This window comes from Kryptolebias marmoratus, linkage group LG19 (assembly GCF_001649575.2).
Source record: "Kryptolebias marmoratus isolate JLee-2015 linkage group LG19, ASM164957v2, whole genome shotgun sequence".
NCBI lineage: Eukaryota > Metazoa > Chordata > Actinopteri > Cyprinodontiformes > Rivulidae > Kryptolebias > Kryptolebias marmoratus.
The window spans coordinates 23,217,075-23,231,906 of NC_051448.1; the positions used below are offsets into that span (position 1 = coordinate 23,217,075).

A 14,832-nucleotide genomic window follows, 5' to 3' on the forward strand; every position below is an offset into this window, starting at 1 on the left:
AAACAATAACAATTCATTTTATGATTTGAATTTCTCCAACAAAAAAATACACCAAGAAAGAGAACTGTTCTCAACAAATGAAAGTGCATAGGGTACCTGAGTTTTGTAAAAAGAGAAATGTGCATGAAGCAAAAGTTAACTGAAAAAAACACTGCCGTATCTGCTACTTTCTTTTTACATCATCACATTTGAATATTTCAACGTGCTATCACCGTCACACTCGACTGTGAGCCTAATCGGCAAGTCATTCCTTTTTACTTTGCGTTGCAAAACATTTTTTTACCGCATCAGTATCGCAGACGTTAGCGTGGAAAGCAGCCACCGGAAGCACTGTTGCATTTTGGGCGGTGTAGTTCTTTTGACCTGCGTTAGTAGGCTCTCTGAAATAAAACTACATAATGGCAGTGCATGTACTATGTTTTGCTGTTGTTTGGGGTGGTTTTTTTTGGTTGGTTCCTGCTCCCGTCTGCTCCCGTTAAGTTTTTATTCTGTACCGTACCGATCGCGTGATTAACAGTAAAGTTGACTCCCATCCCACGGGAATCCTGCGGGAATCCCGTGACCCGTGGGATTCCCGAGAAAATGTCAGCCTCTAGCGTGAATATATCGCCAATTGTAGGTTGTTGGAGTGATGACGGCTGATGGAAAAGTTTTAGCCTTGTAGTTCATCCTGAGAGTAGTCTGTAGTGCCTCCACTTCACTGTGTAAATCCCTTAATTAAACACCGGAAGGAACGGAAGCACATGAAAAATGCCACCATATGTGTCAATATAATACAGAGAAGCTTAACAAGGTTCATTAGAGGCACCACTTCTACCCACTGACTGCATTTCTACACCACCAGACAAGCTGGGTAACCACAATGGACCCACAGTCTGAGGACAACACTGAAATCTCTGCAAATAGCTGCACAGCCCACACTGGTGCAGTCATTATCATGGAGGTAAACAGCTACCAACAGTCAGCTCTGGAGCTCTGAAGGCAGAACTGAACACAAGTATGCGTTTGTGCCATGGCTGCAAAAGATTCTAGCAAGACCTAACAATGTGTAGTACGATGAGAGGATAATTACTTCCCTGCTGTCTTACTTTTGTTTCTGCACAGAGTGGAAACCATCAGAGAGACAAAGAGGAGACCAAGTCGTTGGAATCTGTGACTCATTTTGCTGTTTCTCACCAGCCTACAAGGCTCACGCACACTCAGACGTGGGGTCCCGCAGAAAGGGCCTACTTGATGTGCTAACCGTGCAAATCTTTGCAAAGCTCCTTCGGACCCCTCACATGCAGAGAACTGTGGTGTGTCTTCCATTTTGCTGCTACCCAAAATTCGGTTGAGGTTGAGTATATCAAAAAAAAAGGCTAAGTCTCAGCCCCAAAAAACAGAGAATCCAATCTGCAATGAGCCTGTGTTGCAGGCTTGTGCATCGAGACCTGCGACAGCTCTGCAGGAAACGAGAACATGCACAAAAAAGGACCTATTAGTGCAGCAATGATTGAGACTGCAAAATGACTACATCTGCTGTGAATGTAAGAAGTTCACCTTTTCCCACCCCCCCACCTTTTCAGCTGGGGGGGTGGGTTTGAACATTAAGTCTTCCCTGTTTTAAATGAATGTGAGTCTTCCTCTCAGCACATACAGGTGTGGACAAATCTGTTTGGACCCTTTCATTAAAGAAAGGAAAACCCACAATGGTCACTTGAATCATTTGAAACTCACAAAACTAATAAAAATCAGTCACTGATTTTGACTTTTTGGTTCAACAGAATTATTTTATAAAACAAACCTCTGAATCTGGCCTTGACAAAAAGATGGTACCAATAACTTAATATTTTGTTGCACAACCTTTTGAGTCAATGTCTCAGGTTTGAAGGGTTCCTTTTCCAGACTGCAGGTTTCAGCTCCTTCCACAGATGTTTAACAGGATTAATATCAGGACTCAGAAAGCCACTTCAGAATAATCCAAGGTTTCATTCTGAGCAATTCTTGGTGTTTTTAATTCTGTGTTTTGGGTCATTATTCTGTTGGAGGATCCATGACCTGAAACTGACAGCAAACTTTCTGACACTGAGCAGCACATTTTGCTCCAGAATGTCTTGATAGTCTTGAGATTTCATTGGACACTGAACAGACTCAGGACACCCTGTGTCAGACCCAGAACAGAACTGAGCCTCCTCCACGTTTCACTGTAGGTACAGGGTTTTTTTCTGTGTATATGTCATTTTGGGGTCTGTGGACATGTAGCTGATGGGACTCGTTGCCAAAAAGCTCCAAATTTGTCTCATTTGACTGATTTTAAACAGACTGTCAACAAGTTCACTTTTGTTCTGTCAGTCTCCTTATTTATATCTGTGTATTAAAGTTAAAATAACCACAAATAAATATTACATTAAATATTATTATACTTATAATCTGTAATAAGCAATACGTGATACTATTTAGGCAGCAGTAGTAATAGTATTTGCATTTCAATTTTTAAATAAATGCAAACGAACTGTGTTTTTGAATTTTTGTTTTATTTGCATAAGACTGTGAAACTGTGGTATTATAGCTCAAGGTTACTTGAGCGTCAGAATCCCATACCGTCCTGAGCCTCGCCACCACAAGTTATCAACATTAACAAACATGTGGTAGTAGCTGAGGGTGAAAACACAAAACACATGCTCTGAGTGTTACATCTCACAGTATTGCATGAGATTTTGCATAAAGTTATTTACAAATCATTTCTTATTTCTCAACATAAGATGATCTTAGTTTAAACTCTAGCATGAAAGCTGCAGAGTGATAAGCATTCCTTTAGGGAACGCATGTGTGGTCCTGTGATCAGCTCCTACAGCAGCTCTAAGTGGGCCACGATGTGCTAACACTAGGATTAGGAGATAGTGCAAACATTTTCATCCACTGGGATTTCAGCCAGCAGAATGTCACATGGGGTAGGAAGAAGAAAAAAAAAAACAGACAGAGAGAGGCAGAGCTGGTTGACTCCATGCTGAGGTAGGACGCAGTGACTAACTGTGGCAACTCCCACAGGAGGGTTACAGGTTGACCTTCGTGCCGCGCTGCAAATTACAGAAGGCAGCAGCACAAATGGAGGTTTGGGTCAAAAAGGCACACAACACTTGAGCTTTTAGCTGGATGGATCTGCTGACCTGTGAGTCAAACCTGAAACAACAAGCGCCACTCAAGTGAAGGAAAGAAAACAAACCCCTTTTGCTGTAGCCTCTTTTTACGGAGATTCCGCAATCCACAATATTACACCACGGGTATGTTTTACAGCATCTGCTTAAAACAGCAGGTGGACCCCATAGCGCAAACCCTCTCTGTGGATTTACCCCATTCTGCTTTCCACCCACATCTGGAAACGCTCCAGAATGAGCATTACAGCCATCTTCTGCTGGCTGTTACATTATATAAGACAAGCTTCACACAAGAGTGTGAGTAAACATGCCTGAGTTCTTCTGCGAGCGTTTCTGTTTGCGGTTCCAAAGGTCCAGTGTGATGACGTGAAGAGATGTACCTGGAGTTGTTGGCGTATCAGGATCTTTAGTTCCTCCACATTGCTTTGCTCCTCGCAGAAACACAGACCCTGCGGGACACAGAGCCACTCAATTATTCATTGTTGAGTTCAATAAAACATGAAAAATCAACTGCTTGTGCCAGCAGCATTCATTCACACTTCTTTATGAAAATGAAGCACGCACGTGTCTCCCAGAATGCATTGGGACGGAACAGAAGAAGCACTGGGCCTCAGCTCCTATCAGGGCTGCTGTTTTAACAGTGTTATCATGAAGATGATGAATTATTCTGAGTGTACGGGTTAGATAAAGATGTGAAAACACCCCTTGGTGTTTGATGAAGATAATGTACACTGATTTGACAGGCTGGGATGGGTAGCCAAATCAGCAGCTGACAAAAAAAAAACAAAAAAACAAAAAAACAAAAAAAAAACACCTGCACAATTTCACCTGTAAGATTTCCAGTAGTGTTTTCATCCCTAAAAAGATGGTGGGGCACCAAATACTTTCCTCTTTTTTTATTGACTTCAACATGTTGAACCCAAACCATCACAGCACACCCACCTCAGATGACTCAAATAGAGACCATGGCAGAATCACAGAGACATAAATATTAAACAGACACATCAACAGCTACACATCCACCTCCTCTGGAAAGCTCGCAGAGAATGAGATCAGACTTCAGTTCTTTGCTGGAAACACATTCAGCATAACCAACTGCTCTACAATGAGACACTGTGACACAGCTAATGTAAACTAGCAGGCTACTCATTGATAAAACAGTCGTTGTCAGGAAGGCTTATAATTAGCAGCTTCACGGTACGATAGGACAGGAGAGAGAAACAAATGCTAAGAGCAGACAATAACTCTCCCAGATGCAGTGACAGAGAAACAAACCATCCTTGTTAAGGAGAAGGGCCTAAAGGATGTTGGTCACACAGAGCAATGTTGCATGTGTCAGCTGATAACTTCACTATAAAAATAAAAGTGTTGTATATATATATATATAAAAAAGTCATGAATAACATCTGCCAGTGGGAAAGTACTTAAGAAATAAAATGTGAAACACTCACCAAGTTTCTCAGCTAGATGAGTGCCAGTGTGAGCAAATGAGGCTTGATATCAGTGATATTGAATAAGTATACAAATGGCTTGCCACAGTACTTTTCAAAGCACCAAACAAACCAAGCCATGCATGAACCCCTCGTCTTCCTCTGCTTCAGCTGTCCTGATCAAGTGGGTCCACAGAGCGTCTCTCACACAGCTGATATGAACCAAAGATGCACCAAAAAGCAAACAAGGAGAACATGGAGAAGTTGTGCTTAGCATGCTAACCATTATCATGCTAATAGTTAGCATGCTAACCATTATCATGCTAACCATTTGCAACTTCTTCTTAGTGAACCACGTCAGTGATTTTTTGAGTTTCTTCTTCAAGTAGATTTTTAAAACCACTTCAGTCACAGACTTCCTGTCTTCTGCTCAGAGCTCAGCTCTGTCTTGGTGCTGATTGGCTAACTGTCTGACGGTCACGTTGGATAACCAGTCAGTTCTGTCAATCAGGGCCAACTATTTTTCTCCCTCTGACAAAGAACGAGTGTCGCTTTGAGCATGAGCTTTAGTACTCGTCCAAATGCAACTCACACAACACTGTCAGACTGAGGCTGCATGTTAAAGATAAATGCTATATACATTAAGAAATTAAAAACTAAATTTAGATAGTAAAATTATGTTTTGTCTGAGTTTACTTGTTTGCGTTAATCTAGCTCTTCCTCCTCTGCGCCTAATTATCCAACACCACAAATTCAAGGTCACTGCATAACTTTCCAGCTTGTTTCCAGCTCCAGCAGAAACAAGCTCCAGCAGAGGCCAGTGTGATCGTCTGATTTGCTTTTCAAACAGGTGGATTTTAGAAATCCATGAACTCACTTTCATCCCAGTGTGAACAGGATGTTATTGAATGGAGGGAGCTACTGGAAAGCTTCAGTGCCATTTAGAAGGAGATTCATGCGCGGAGCATGGTTTTAGACACTGCCCGTTCACTTTGCAGGTGAAAAAAAAAACTGTGATATAATCCATAAAAAGTCTCTTAGCAGGTGTCTACACTCAGCTTTCGCTGACACGCTCATTTGTAGAAGCCAGTAGGCAGTAAGAGATTCATCCATCCATTCATCATCTCTGTTCTGGCTTCGTGCTGTTCAGGGACATGGAGGTGGGGTGGGGGGTAGGGGCATATCCCAGCCGCTTTTGGGTTAGAGGGGGAGTACACCAGAGCCACAACTGGAAAAAGTGAAAAGTTGTTTGATAGTATTTTCTCAAATGCAACTGTACTCTGTGTGATTGCTGACTCAGCAGTCACACGTTTTTTTCCTGTTTATTGATTACTACGTTCCTAATTAGTGAATGCAGTAATCATTTATTTATTAAAGGGGACCTATTATGCTTCCTAGGTCTGTGGGCTGTACAAAACATGTTCATTACATTTAGTACACAAAATCCTTCTCAGATATTGCGATTTCACCAGATCAGTTCTGCCTGTTTTGAGCTCATTTAAGAATGCGCGGTTTCAGGGCTACATCACTTTTATGCAAATAAGCTGCTGTTGGCCACGCCCCCCCCAACTCAGTGTCCCGTCTTAAAACATAAAAACTCAAAGAAGGATTAAACTCTGCAGATCTGACGCACATTTATATTGTTATTAATTCAAACTCTGAGGATTCTGACTTTAGGACAGGGGCACTTTGCGGTTCAGAACCGACATTTGTCGAATAGGAGAGCGGCAGCAAGTGGGTCCGAAACCCTACTGGTCGCTGGTTGGGACAGTGGCAGTACATGTTCTATATTGCTGCTGACAACAGAACATTTTCCTTTTCCAGCATAACAAATGTGATGGTCTTCTTATAATGAAGTGGGTGGAGCTCCACTTGGATTGCTAGGTGAGGGACTGGGCTCGGCTTGGGGTTGCTAGGTAATGGGGATTGTCATGCAATAATCCCAAGGATTAACAGGTCATTTTGCCATCCATCCATCCATCCATCCATCCACTTCCGCTTATCTGGGGTCCGGTCGCGGGGGGAGCAGCCTAAGCAGGGAATGCTCTCATTAAAGTGCTGTAGAATTTATGGAAACTGAATTGTGAAGAGTCGGAGACAACCGTGATAATGCTGTGACTATTTTGAGAGAAAATTTGTTGCATAAATGTTTTGAACATGTTCAAAATTAAAGTGACAAGACCGTGAGCTGGAAAAGAGTGCAAGGAAAACTGAGGACCCCACACCAATGCTGTTCGTCTACTAGTCGCCACCAGTCTCAGCCCAGAGACACACTGGGTTTAGAACGCATAAAACAGTGAGTAAAATCTATTTGGCAAGTACTAGGAGCGTAACAGTGGCCTTCACACTGAAGGAAGTTTTCCTAATTTGCTGTGATGCAGCCAGTAGGTTGTGAAGGGGATGGAGAGCAAAGCGGGGTCATCATGTCGAGTGAAAGAGCTCCAAGAGGTTTCCAACACATTTCAGCCATTTTATTTTTACTGTTTTATTTACATAACCACATAAGTGTCACCATGTATAAATCTATTGGTTTTCTCTAAAAGACAGTTACTTTAAACATAAAAACCCTGAAATAAGTTTACCTGTCTGAAGTTCAAAACCATAAACTAAAGTGCTTGGGCCAAATGGGGGATACTTTCTGTGTCGAGGATGCCCTCTTTACTTCTGTTGAATAAGAGCTTTGTGAGTCCCAGATCTGGGAGGAAAAAGAACTGCAGAAACAGACAATAATAGATATTTCTGAAGGACCTACATTGCAACTCATAAGATAAATAAAGTTCAGGGTGGTTGCCAGCAGCAGGGTTGGGGTTAACTTCACCCCAAGCCCCCCCAGCTGACGTTTATTTCCAAAAGATGTGCTGCCGCTGCTGCCAAACACACTTCAAGTCATCAGCTGCTGAGTGGTCTTTAAAGATCAGCCCACAAATCTAACTGAATGTGTCTGTGTAGCTTTGCTGCTGCTCGGAGAACATGCAGTGTTGACGGTGTGAGTTAGAGCGGGCTTTGCTGATATGAAGCAGCAGCAGCAGCAGCAACACCTGCGTGGAAATCTGCTGCTGGTTGGTGTCTGCTTCTTACAGCAGGGCTTCCTGTCGGCGGCTGAGGGGTGCACAAGATCTCACACCACCTACACACACACTGGCGAGCTCACGCAAAGGAAATGAGACAAAGAAAAAAAAATAGATAGTGAGGACAGCAGGAAGAGAGTCCTGCTACTCATCTTAGTTTACTCTGCTTTTTTCACCTGATCTCTTATTAATTCTCTAACATTAGGCAGTTTTTCTTCTCATTTTCTGAACCCATATGTGTAGCTTGGGGTAATCATAATTAACTAACCACTTGGATTCTACCTACTGGCAACCAGTTTTGACATCTGTATTTAAAGGGATATAATGGCCATTTGTCAGTAGGGTTCTGTGGAAAAGTTAGGAAAAAACAATTATCTTACGTACTATAAACAACCTCTTTAAACAGAGAAACACAGTTTAGGTCTGACTAACAGATGCAGTCGACCTAAAACCTAAAGCACGAGCCTGTTCCCTGCCTTTTCTAACTAGTAGAGGCTAATACTTCAATACATATCTGTCTTGAAACAGCTTCAATCTCCAGAATATTGTAGCAGTTTTTGCAAGTGTTATTTTATGAACCTTTATACCAATGTCAATTTCTCAATGCACTCTTTTACACAGCTTACACAACTTTTACGCTCATATTTTTCTACTGAAACAACAGTGCAAAGCAAAACTGATGGTTTAAATAATAGCGTTTGCATTAACTGCTGTGAAATTAGAAGGCTAAAGTTGTTTTAAAGCAATAGATCTGCTTTGGAAGCTATTGATGACTTAATAACGGCTTGTCTAAATGGACCCACTTCTAAAGCTCTGCCTTCTTAAAATAACTTTAATCCTTTTAACACAGCGGTTCATACAATGCTATTATTTAACCCATCAAGATATAGTATAACTAGAGGTAGAAGCAGGAAGTTGAAGCATCAAAGGCTGCAGTACTGATTTTAAGTCCTGTCTCACAATACTACATGAGATGGTCTATAACATTATTTTAAAGTTTTGACTAAAACTGCTACAACGCCAACATTTCTCAGCATAAGATCATTTGAATTTCGAACTCTGGTACGAAAGGCGATGGGCTAGGAGCCTCTGTGCATTTCTGTGGAAGCCGCCATCTGTGTGTCAGACACGCTCTGAATAGTGAGCATGTAGTGTTCACTTCTTTAGTTCCTCAAACAACTATTCTTTGGGGGTCCCGGAAAGGCCGGATGCTCCCCTGTTGGGAAATGAAGCCAAGTCTTCAGTGTGGTGGTGGACAGCTTTCTCTCTGTTGTGTAAAGCTCACCATTAGACACACATGTAGTTTTATCAGAACAAGGCTGGCTTAGAAATGATGAGGAAGGGCTTTAACTTCCGCAGCACAACTACCTGAGGATATTCTGCTGTTCTTCAGCTCTACTGACTGCAGGTGTAAAAAAAGATGAGAGGAAAGAATTAATGATTATTAACATCTAAAAACAGACTAATCTCTTTAACTGTATTTGCATCTAGCTAGCTTTATGCTACCTTTGGTTAGCATATTGTTACTTTTGATTACCTTTTTGATACTCTTAAGTTTTAACTATTCTTTTGCTACTATAGCTTTTATTAAGTCTTTTGCTACTTTTAGCTAACCTTTTGCTACTTTTGACATTTAGCTAGCTTTTATTAGTTTTGGATTTTAGCTACTATTCACTACTTTAGCTAGTCTTTCCCTACTATTAGCTAGTATTTTCCTCTTTTTTTATTTTTTTAGATAGTGTTCTGCATCTTTAGCACCAGCAGAACATGACATTTCTTTGTGATTTCGAAGGCCTGGTTTAGGAGAGCCAAAGAAAAAGAAGTTTAGTTAGCCTGTCATTCTTCCCCTTCGGTAATTCCCCAAGACCAAACAGAAGTAGCTTGGCATCCAATCTGTGTATCAAAACCAACATTCTTTACGGTCCCCACTGCTTGAGAGGATGAGAGTCTCTTGAGATCAGAAGAAGAATGGATTTCGTCCCCTGTGTATTCATGTGTGATCAAGGGAACACTTCACAGCCAGGAAGAGAGACTGATTATAACACTCAGCAGCCCATTCAGTAAACTCATAAAGCATGTGAGTATGACACACAGACAGGCAGGGAAAAATGTGAAGCTGTTTCTGGAATCCCTGAGGAGTTAGAGAGACGTTTGCATAAACATTCTCTGCCAAGGTAATATTTTCTTTCCTAAAGGTGATATTTGTCATGCTTCTCTAGTCAGGTCCAAATGAATACAATTAAAGGCCTAGAATGCCTTGAATGAATGCATATCCCCCATCCTCCCTCTTTCATACCAATCTCTGTCTAAACTTGTTGTTATGAAACTAAACCAGCCCGTCCACACTGAAATTCTTGGGCTCCATACAGTGAAACTGCATCTTTATGCCACAGTTTTCAACGAGTGGCCCACGCTGGCTTTGTTTGGACAGAATTCAGCCCTCGCCACTCGTAAACATGATGTTCCTCACAGCTGGAAAATCCACAGAAACTTAATTATGTATGAAAACTCTCTGGGCCATAAACATGCATGCATAAAGCTTTCATTTTTTTCCCCGCCCCTCTGAAACACTAACACTTTCCACCACTTTGCCTCCCACCAGCATAAACAAATCATTAATAAATAACGAAGCACAAACAGGTGTGTACAGCTCACCTGTTTCAGCGAGGAAGGAAAATTACAGCACAATTACTACAAGCAGACAAGAGGGCGTTATGGTGCTTAGAGAATATTAAAACAACTTCATGGTGGTTCATGCAAATATTTCATAAACCTTGTTACCATTGTCGGTTTCTCATTACATGGATATTTATATGGAATTGCAGGAGAAAATGGTGGCAGCAACAGCTAGCTGTAGCACTTCCAGTGCCATGCACTTTAGACAGGAGTTTCGTGATGTTTCTACCAAAATATCTGTGTAATGTGAAATAATCATAGTGCTCTATGTAAATTGCTAAACTTATAATGGGGTAAGGGTCTATAAAATAGCGTTTGCATAAAAAGCTCTGAAAATTTCAAAAATTTGCACTGCTTTAAGATTGCAGCAATTCACATTTATTTTCGCTGTGCTCAGACTAGTCAGTAGCCATTAGCTTGGCTGAGGTCGTTCAAACAGCCATCTGCAACAGGAAAGCTATTAAAAAAAACTCCATTTCAAACTGGCCGGAATATCATTTTAAGGGTCTAACTAACAGTGTTGGGATGGCAGACACACCCACGCGTACATACAGGTACTGTATATAGCAGAACCTTTGGAAAAGTCAGGGACAACTGTAGCTTGTGTCATCATTTTCTGGCTAAAATGGTGATGAGAGGGAACTTTGTCACATGGTTCCATATATAGACTATCTCAGTATTTACAGTCTATAGTTCCATTGTTTCCACTGTGTTTTTTAAACTGACATTTTCCACTTCAGAGATTGGTTGCATGTCTGCCGCTATAATCAACTTCTCATGAATTTGATCCAGTCTGAAATGTTAGCGAGGGGTTGTTTGAACTCTATAGTTCTTTGCTGTTATTGTAGTTGACTAAGAAACCATAAAGTTTCCAAGCAGCAGACTTTAATGATAGTGTGTGTGTGAGAGATGGAGGGAAGGGGGTCCTCCAGCTTTGGTCTGCTTTGTTTTCCACGTTTGTTTTTTCGTGGTGTCACTTTATGTGGTACCTTTTCAAATCTTGTAGAGTGCTCCACTTTAGTTCCGCAGATAAACGTTCTGCATGTGAACGGGTATAAAATAAACGTTGCATTCGTTCAGTACACGAGTGTGCCAAACAAAAATGCCCAAACCCAAAAACACACGTACCTTAACAACCCTAATAAATAACCGACATTGTTGTAGGGACTGGCGGGCTTGTTGGTGTGATAATTGATTTTATTTATTCCTTAAACAAGAAACTTTCAACAAAAAAATGATGTGTACCGAATTTTCCAGTCACAGAAGATTTGTAAAACACAGAAAATAACAATAGCAAGGCAAATAGTCTTCAATAACTCAATTACTAACAGTTGATTAGCTTAGCATGTGCTTTTAGTGTTTTAAAATGCAGAGTGTTGTAGAAAAGTTGCAATAAAGAGATTTGCTGAGCTCAGTTTTCTACATGTGGCTGAAAGATGTCAGAGGAACCTACCATTAGCTCCCCTCTGCTGCAGCTGTGGTGGAACCTCTCAGGCTGCTCGGTGGCTGGCAGAATTAAAAGACTTCTGCTCGATTTGTTCAGAGGAGAGCTTTTAAATATAGAACGAGACGCTCCAGTGCACTGCGAAACTCGTGAATAAAGGCTAAATGGACTTGAGAGCAAAATGAAACTGGAGCAATTAAGGGAAAAACTTTTTTTTTTCAAATTAAAAGTAAAGGAGATTAAAAGTGAAAAATGCCGGCAGGATATGAGACGAAGCTGTGCTTGTGCTGCTGCTCTTGTGGCCTGCCTGTGCAACATGTGCAAACAAGCAACAGTGATTTTTTTTTTTTTGTTACAGGAACAAAGCCACAGTCGACAGTCACTGACTGACTTTGCATATTTCCAAGGCGGTGTAATGAAACAAGAAGCCGAGCTGTGCAGTTGGAGGTACGCGGCTAAAGATGAGGGATCAGGTGTAAGGTGATTAGTGGAACAAGATGAGTGTCAGCACTTGAAGCAAGACAAGCAGCTCCTGCTAATTCCATCACGTAAACAACAGTAAAACTCACATCCTTAAATTTTAGCAGAATATCTGAGTTTAGGTAAAGGTGTCGCGCAATGTGGATCGCCCCGAGTATGTGCTGTAAAAGACTCTCAGCTACCACCATGCAGCATTTACGCTTAATATTTGTAAAACTGACTTGTAGCCATTTGGTGTTTCCAGCAATCAGGTAACTGTGGCAGCCATCTTGAATTAGGTTGACGCCAAAACTTAATCAGTTGAAGATGTACCCCAAGTGATTACTTACAGTTTCAGCTACTAAATACCAACTTTTAGGTCAACATCTGTAAAATTGACTGAGACTTAACCATTTTTGTGTTTTCTAAAGTCAATTGACTGTGGCAGCCATCTTGAATCAGGTTCCAGCGATGAGTGTCATTAAAATTTGTGAAGTGGTTTATGAGATATTTTGCTAACAGATAGACACAGCAAAGCATATTCATCCACCTTCACCTTCACCTTTCGGCTGCGGATGATGACGCTGCAGCGACATGCAGTGACATTTTTTTTTTTTATTGAACAAACAGGAAAACCAGCACTTGTGTTAAGTGCGGGAATCGAAACGGCTTCAGAGACGATCATCTGATTGCTGCCTCCCCACATCCTGCATTCATCTGTTGCTCTGCAATTACTCCTCTGTGACAACGAGTTCAGCTGCGGCTGCGAGAAGCTATGCCGAGACAGCAGAGAGGGCCGCATTGTGGCCCCCTCTCTGCTGTGGAAGGGGTACAAAGCGCAGCCCTGTCGGGGGCGTCTCTCGGACCTCGGAGCTCTCGGCTGAGCACAGAGGAGCTGCTGACTGGAGCACGAGCTGGGGCTCATCTGACCCGCCGCCAGCTCTGTGTGGCGGCGCCGACTCCCGAGGCTTCAATGATCCAAACAGACTTCAGCAAAAAAAACACATCTTAAGGAGTCATGAATTAAAAAGCTGACGTGGAAAAGATCTTTCTGAGAAAAGGATTTAAATTTATCCTGCTGGTTGGGTTAAAATTTTTTTGAAAAAAAACCCTGAAACCCAGCTGATCAGGGATGAACCACATGAAATGACTTATTTAACAGAGGCAACAGTGTAATCTGTGCCTCTGTTTGTCACTGTTAACTTGACTGGCTACACTGACCACAACCTCCATCTTGGGGATATTGTCTGTCTAAAACAATTAACAAGCTAACCAACACCACATTTACAAAAGCTGCTGCAGCTGCTGCAGCTGTTGTAGCCAAAAGATAAGGGAGGGTTTTTGGTTGACTTTTAACAATTTAATTACAAAAGAAATGTCAAGCAGAGACAGATCTAAACAGTAACATCTGCCTAACCTCAGACTTTCAGAGTGCTCATCTGAACAAAGCTGATCAGTAAAACGTCACCAGCCTGGTCATAACTGGAAGGCCATATTACTTAGAGGGCAGCAGGACCTAACACTGCACCAGACTTGCAAATCTGTTACACCTGATGAGGATGTTTCAGAGAGCCTAGCAGTATCCTATCAGTTAATATGATTTTACTACAGCATCGCTTGTTTTTCTTTTGAACCGAACATTAATACTTGTGTAGAAACGTAAGAACTCTGTAATAGGGAAGTGTATTTTGGGCAAAAAGTCAAATCAGATTTGCCCGATAATTATGTGACTTTTCTTCAAATATTTGACTGAGTTTTGAATATTTTTAGGACCTGTCTTTACAGTTTTGCTGAAAAATGTCAGAGTCCACCCAGTTAAATTAAAGTTTCTTTATTCACCCTAAGTCCTGCAGCTGAAAACCCATCCAACAAAACAGAGGCGCGAGCTGCTGCTAATCCTGCGAGCCGGAAAGGGTCTGGTGGTTCGACACGGAGGGGGATTCATGTATTCAGTCAGTAAAGCTGACTTTCCTTACAAGATAAACTAGGATTCCTTTTATTTTTGTTTTCAGGAGAGACGAGGAAGTGTTCTGCCAGAAAAGAAAACAAAAACACCCCGACTGGAAAAGCACAATTAGTTACCACTTGGTGTGTCACTACCAGGTGCCAGTGTAAAAGGAAGACTGTTGTGATTCCTTGCTTTCATTTATTGAATTTCAACTGCACTTCGATTATTGGAAAATCACCGCCCATCCCCACTTTGTACGACAGCAAGAAGGGTCAAACCAAATGGTTCTGTTTAAAATGGCTCATCCCTGAACTGCGTCTAAACTCCTGTATTGTAATTAAATCGCTTAGATCACCTGCTGTCAAAAGCAAAATGGCGATAATGTTTTCTCTTCAGCATAAGAGACAAAAACCTTTGAGCGGGGAATTAATTGAAAACTGCATTTACACTCAAACATGATTTTTTTCAGCTGATCAAAAGTTTAAGACCATAGCTCAAAAAAACCCGAAAACCCCCCAAAACAGAAATCAAAGTGTCAAAAAAAGGACTTAGTAATGAGTAGCTCCATCATTCTTGTTGATGACTTCAAACAATCGTTTAGGCATGCTTGATGCCAGTGTTTCCAGGAGGCTAGTGGGAACGTTGCTCCAAGTGTTGAAGATGGCTTCACAAA

General features: G+C 41.5%; 1 protein-coding gene across 7 annotated transcripts in view; it reads right to left on the reverse strand.

Annotated features, from left to right (window-relative positions):
* fynb (FYN proto-oncogene, Src family tyrosine kinase b) overlaps positions 1-14,832 on the reverse strand; it is a 125,428-nt gene that overhangs the window by 87,877 nt on the left and 22,719 nt on the right. For 4 of the 7 annotated variants that reach the window (XM_025011044.2, XM_025011046.2, XM_025011049.2 and 1 more), the window contains one exon: positions 3,446-3,583. The exons of 1 other annotated variant lie outside the window; for it this stretch is intronic. The gene's annotated coding sequence lies outside the window, so the exon portion shown is untranslated. The remainder of the gene's footprint in view (positions 1-3,445; positions 3,584-14,832) is intronic. 2 more of the 7 variants (XM_025011047.2, XM_025011045.2) reach the window with 1 other exon arrangement.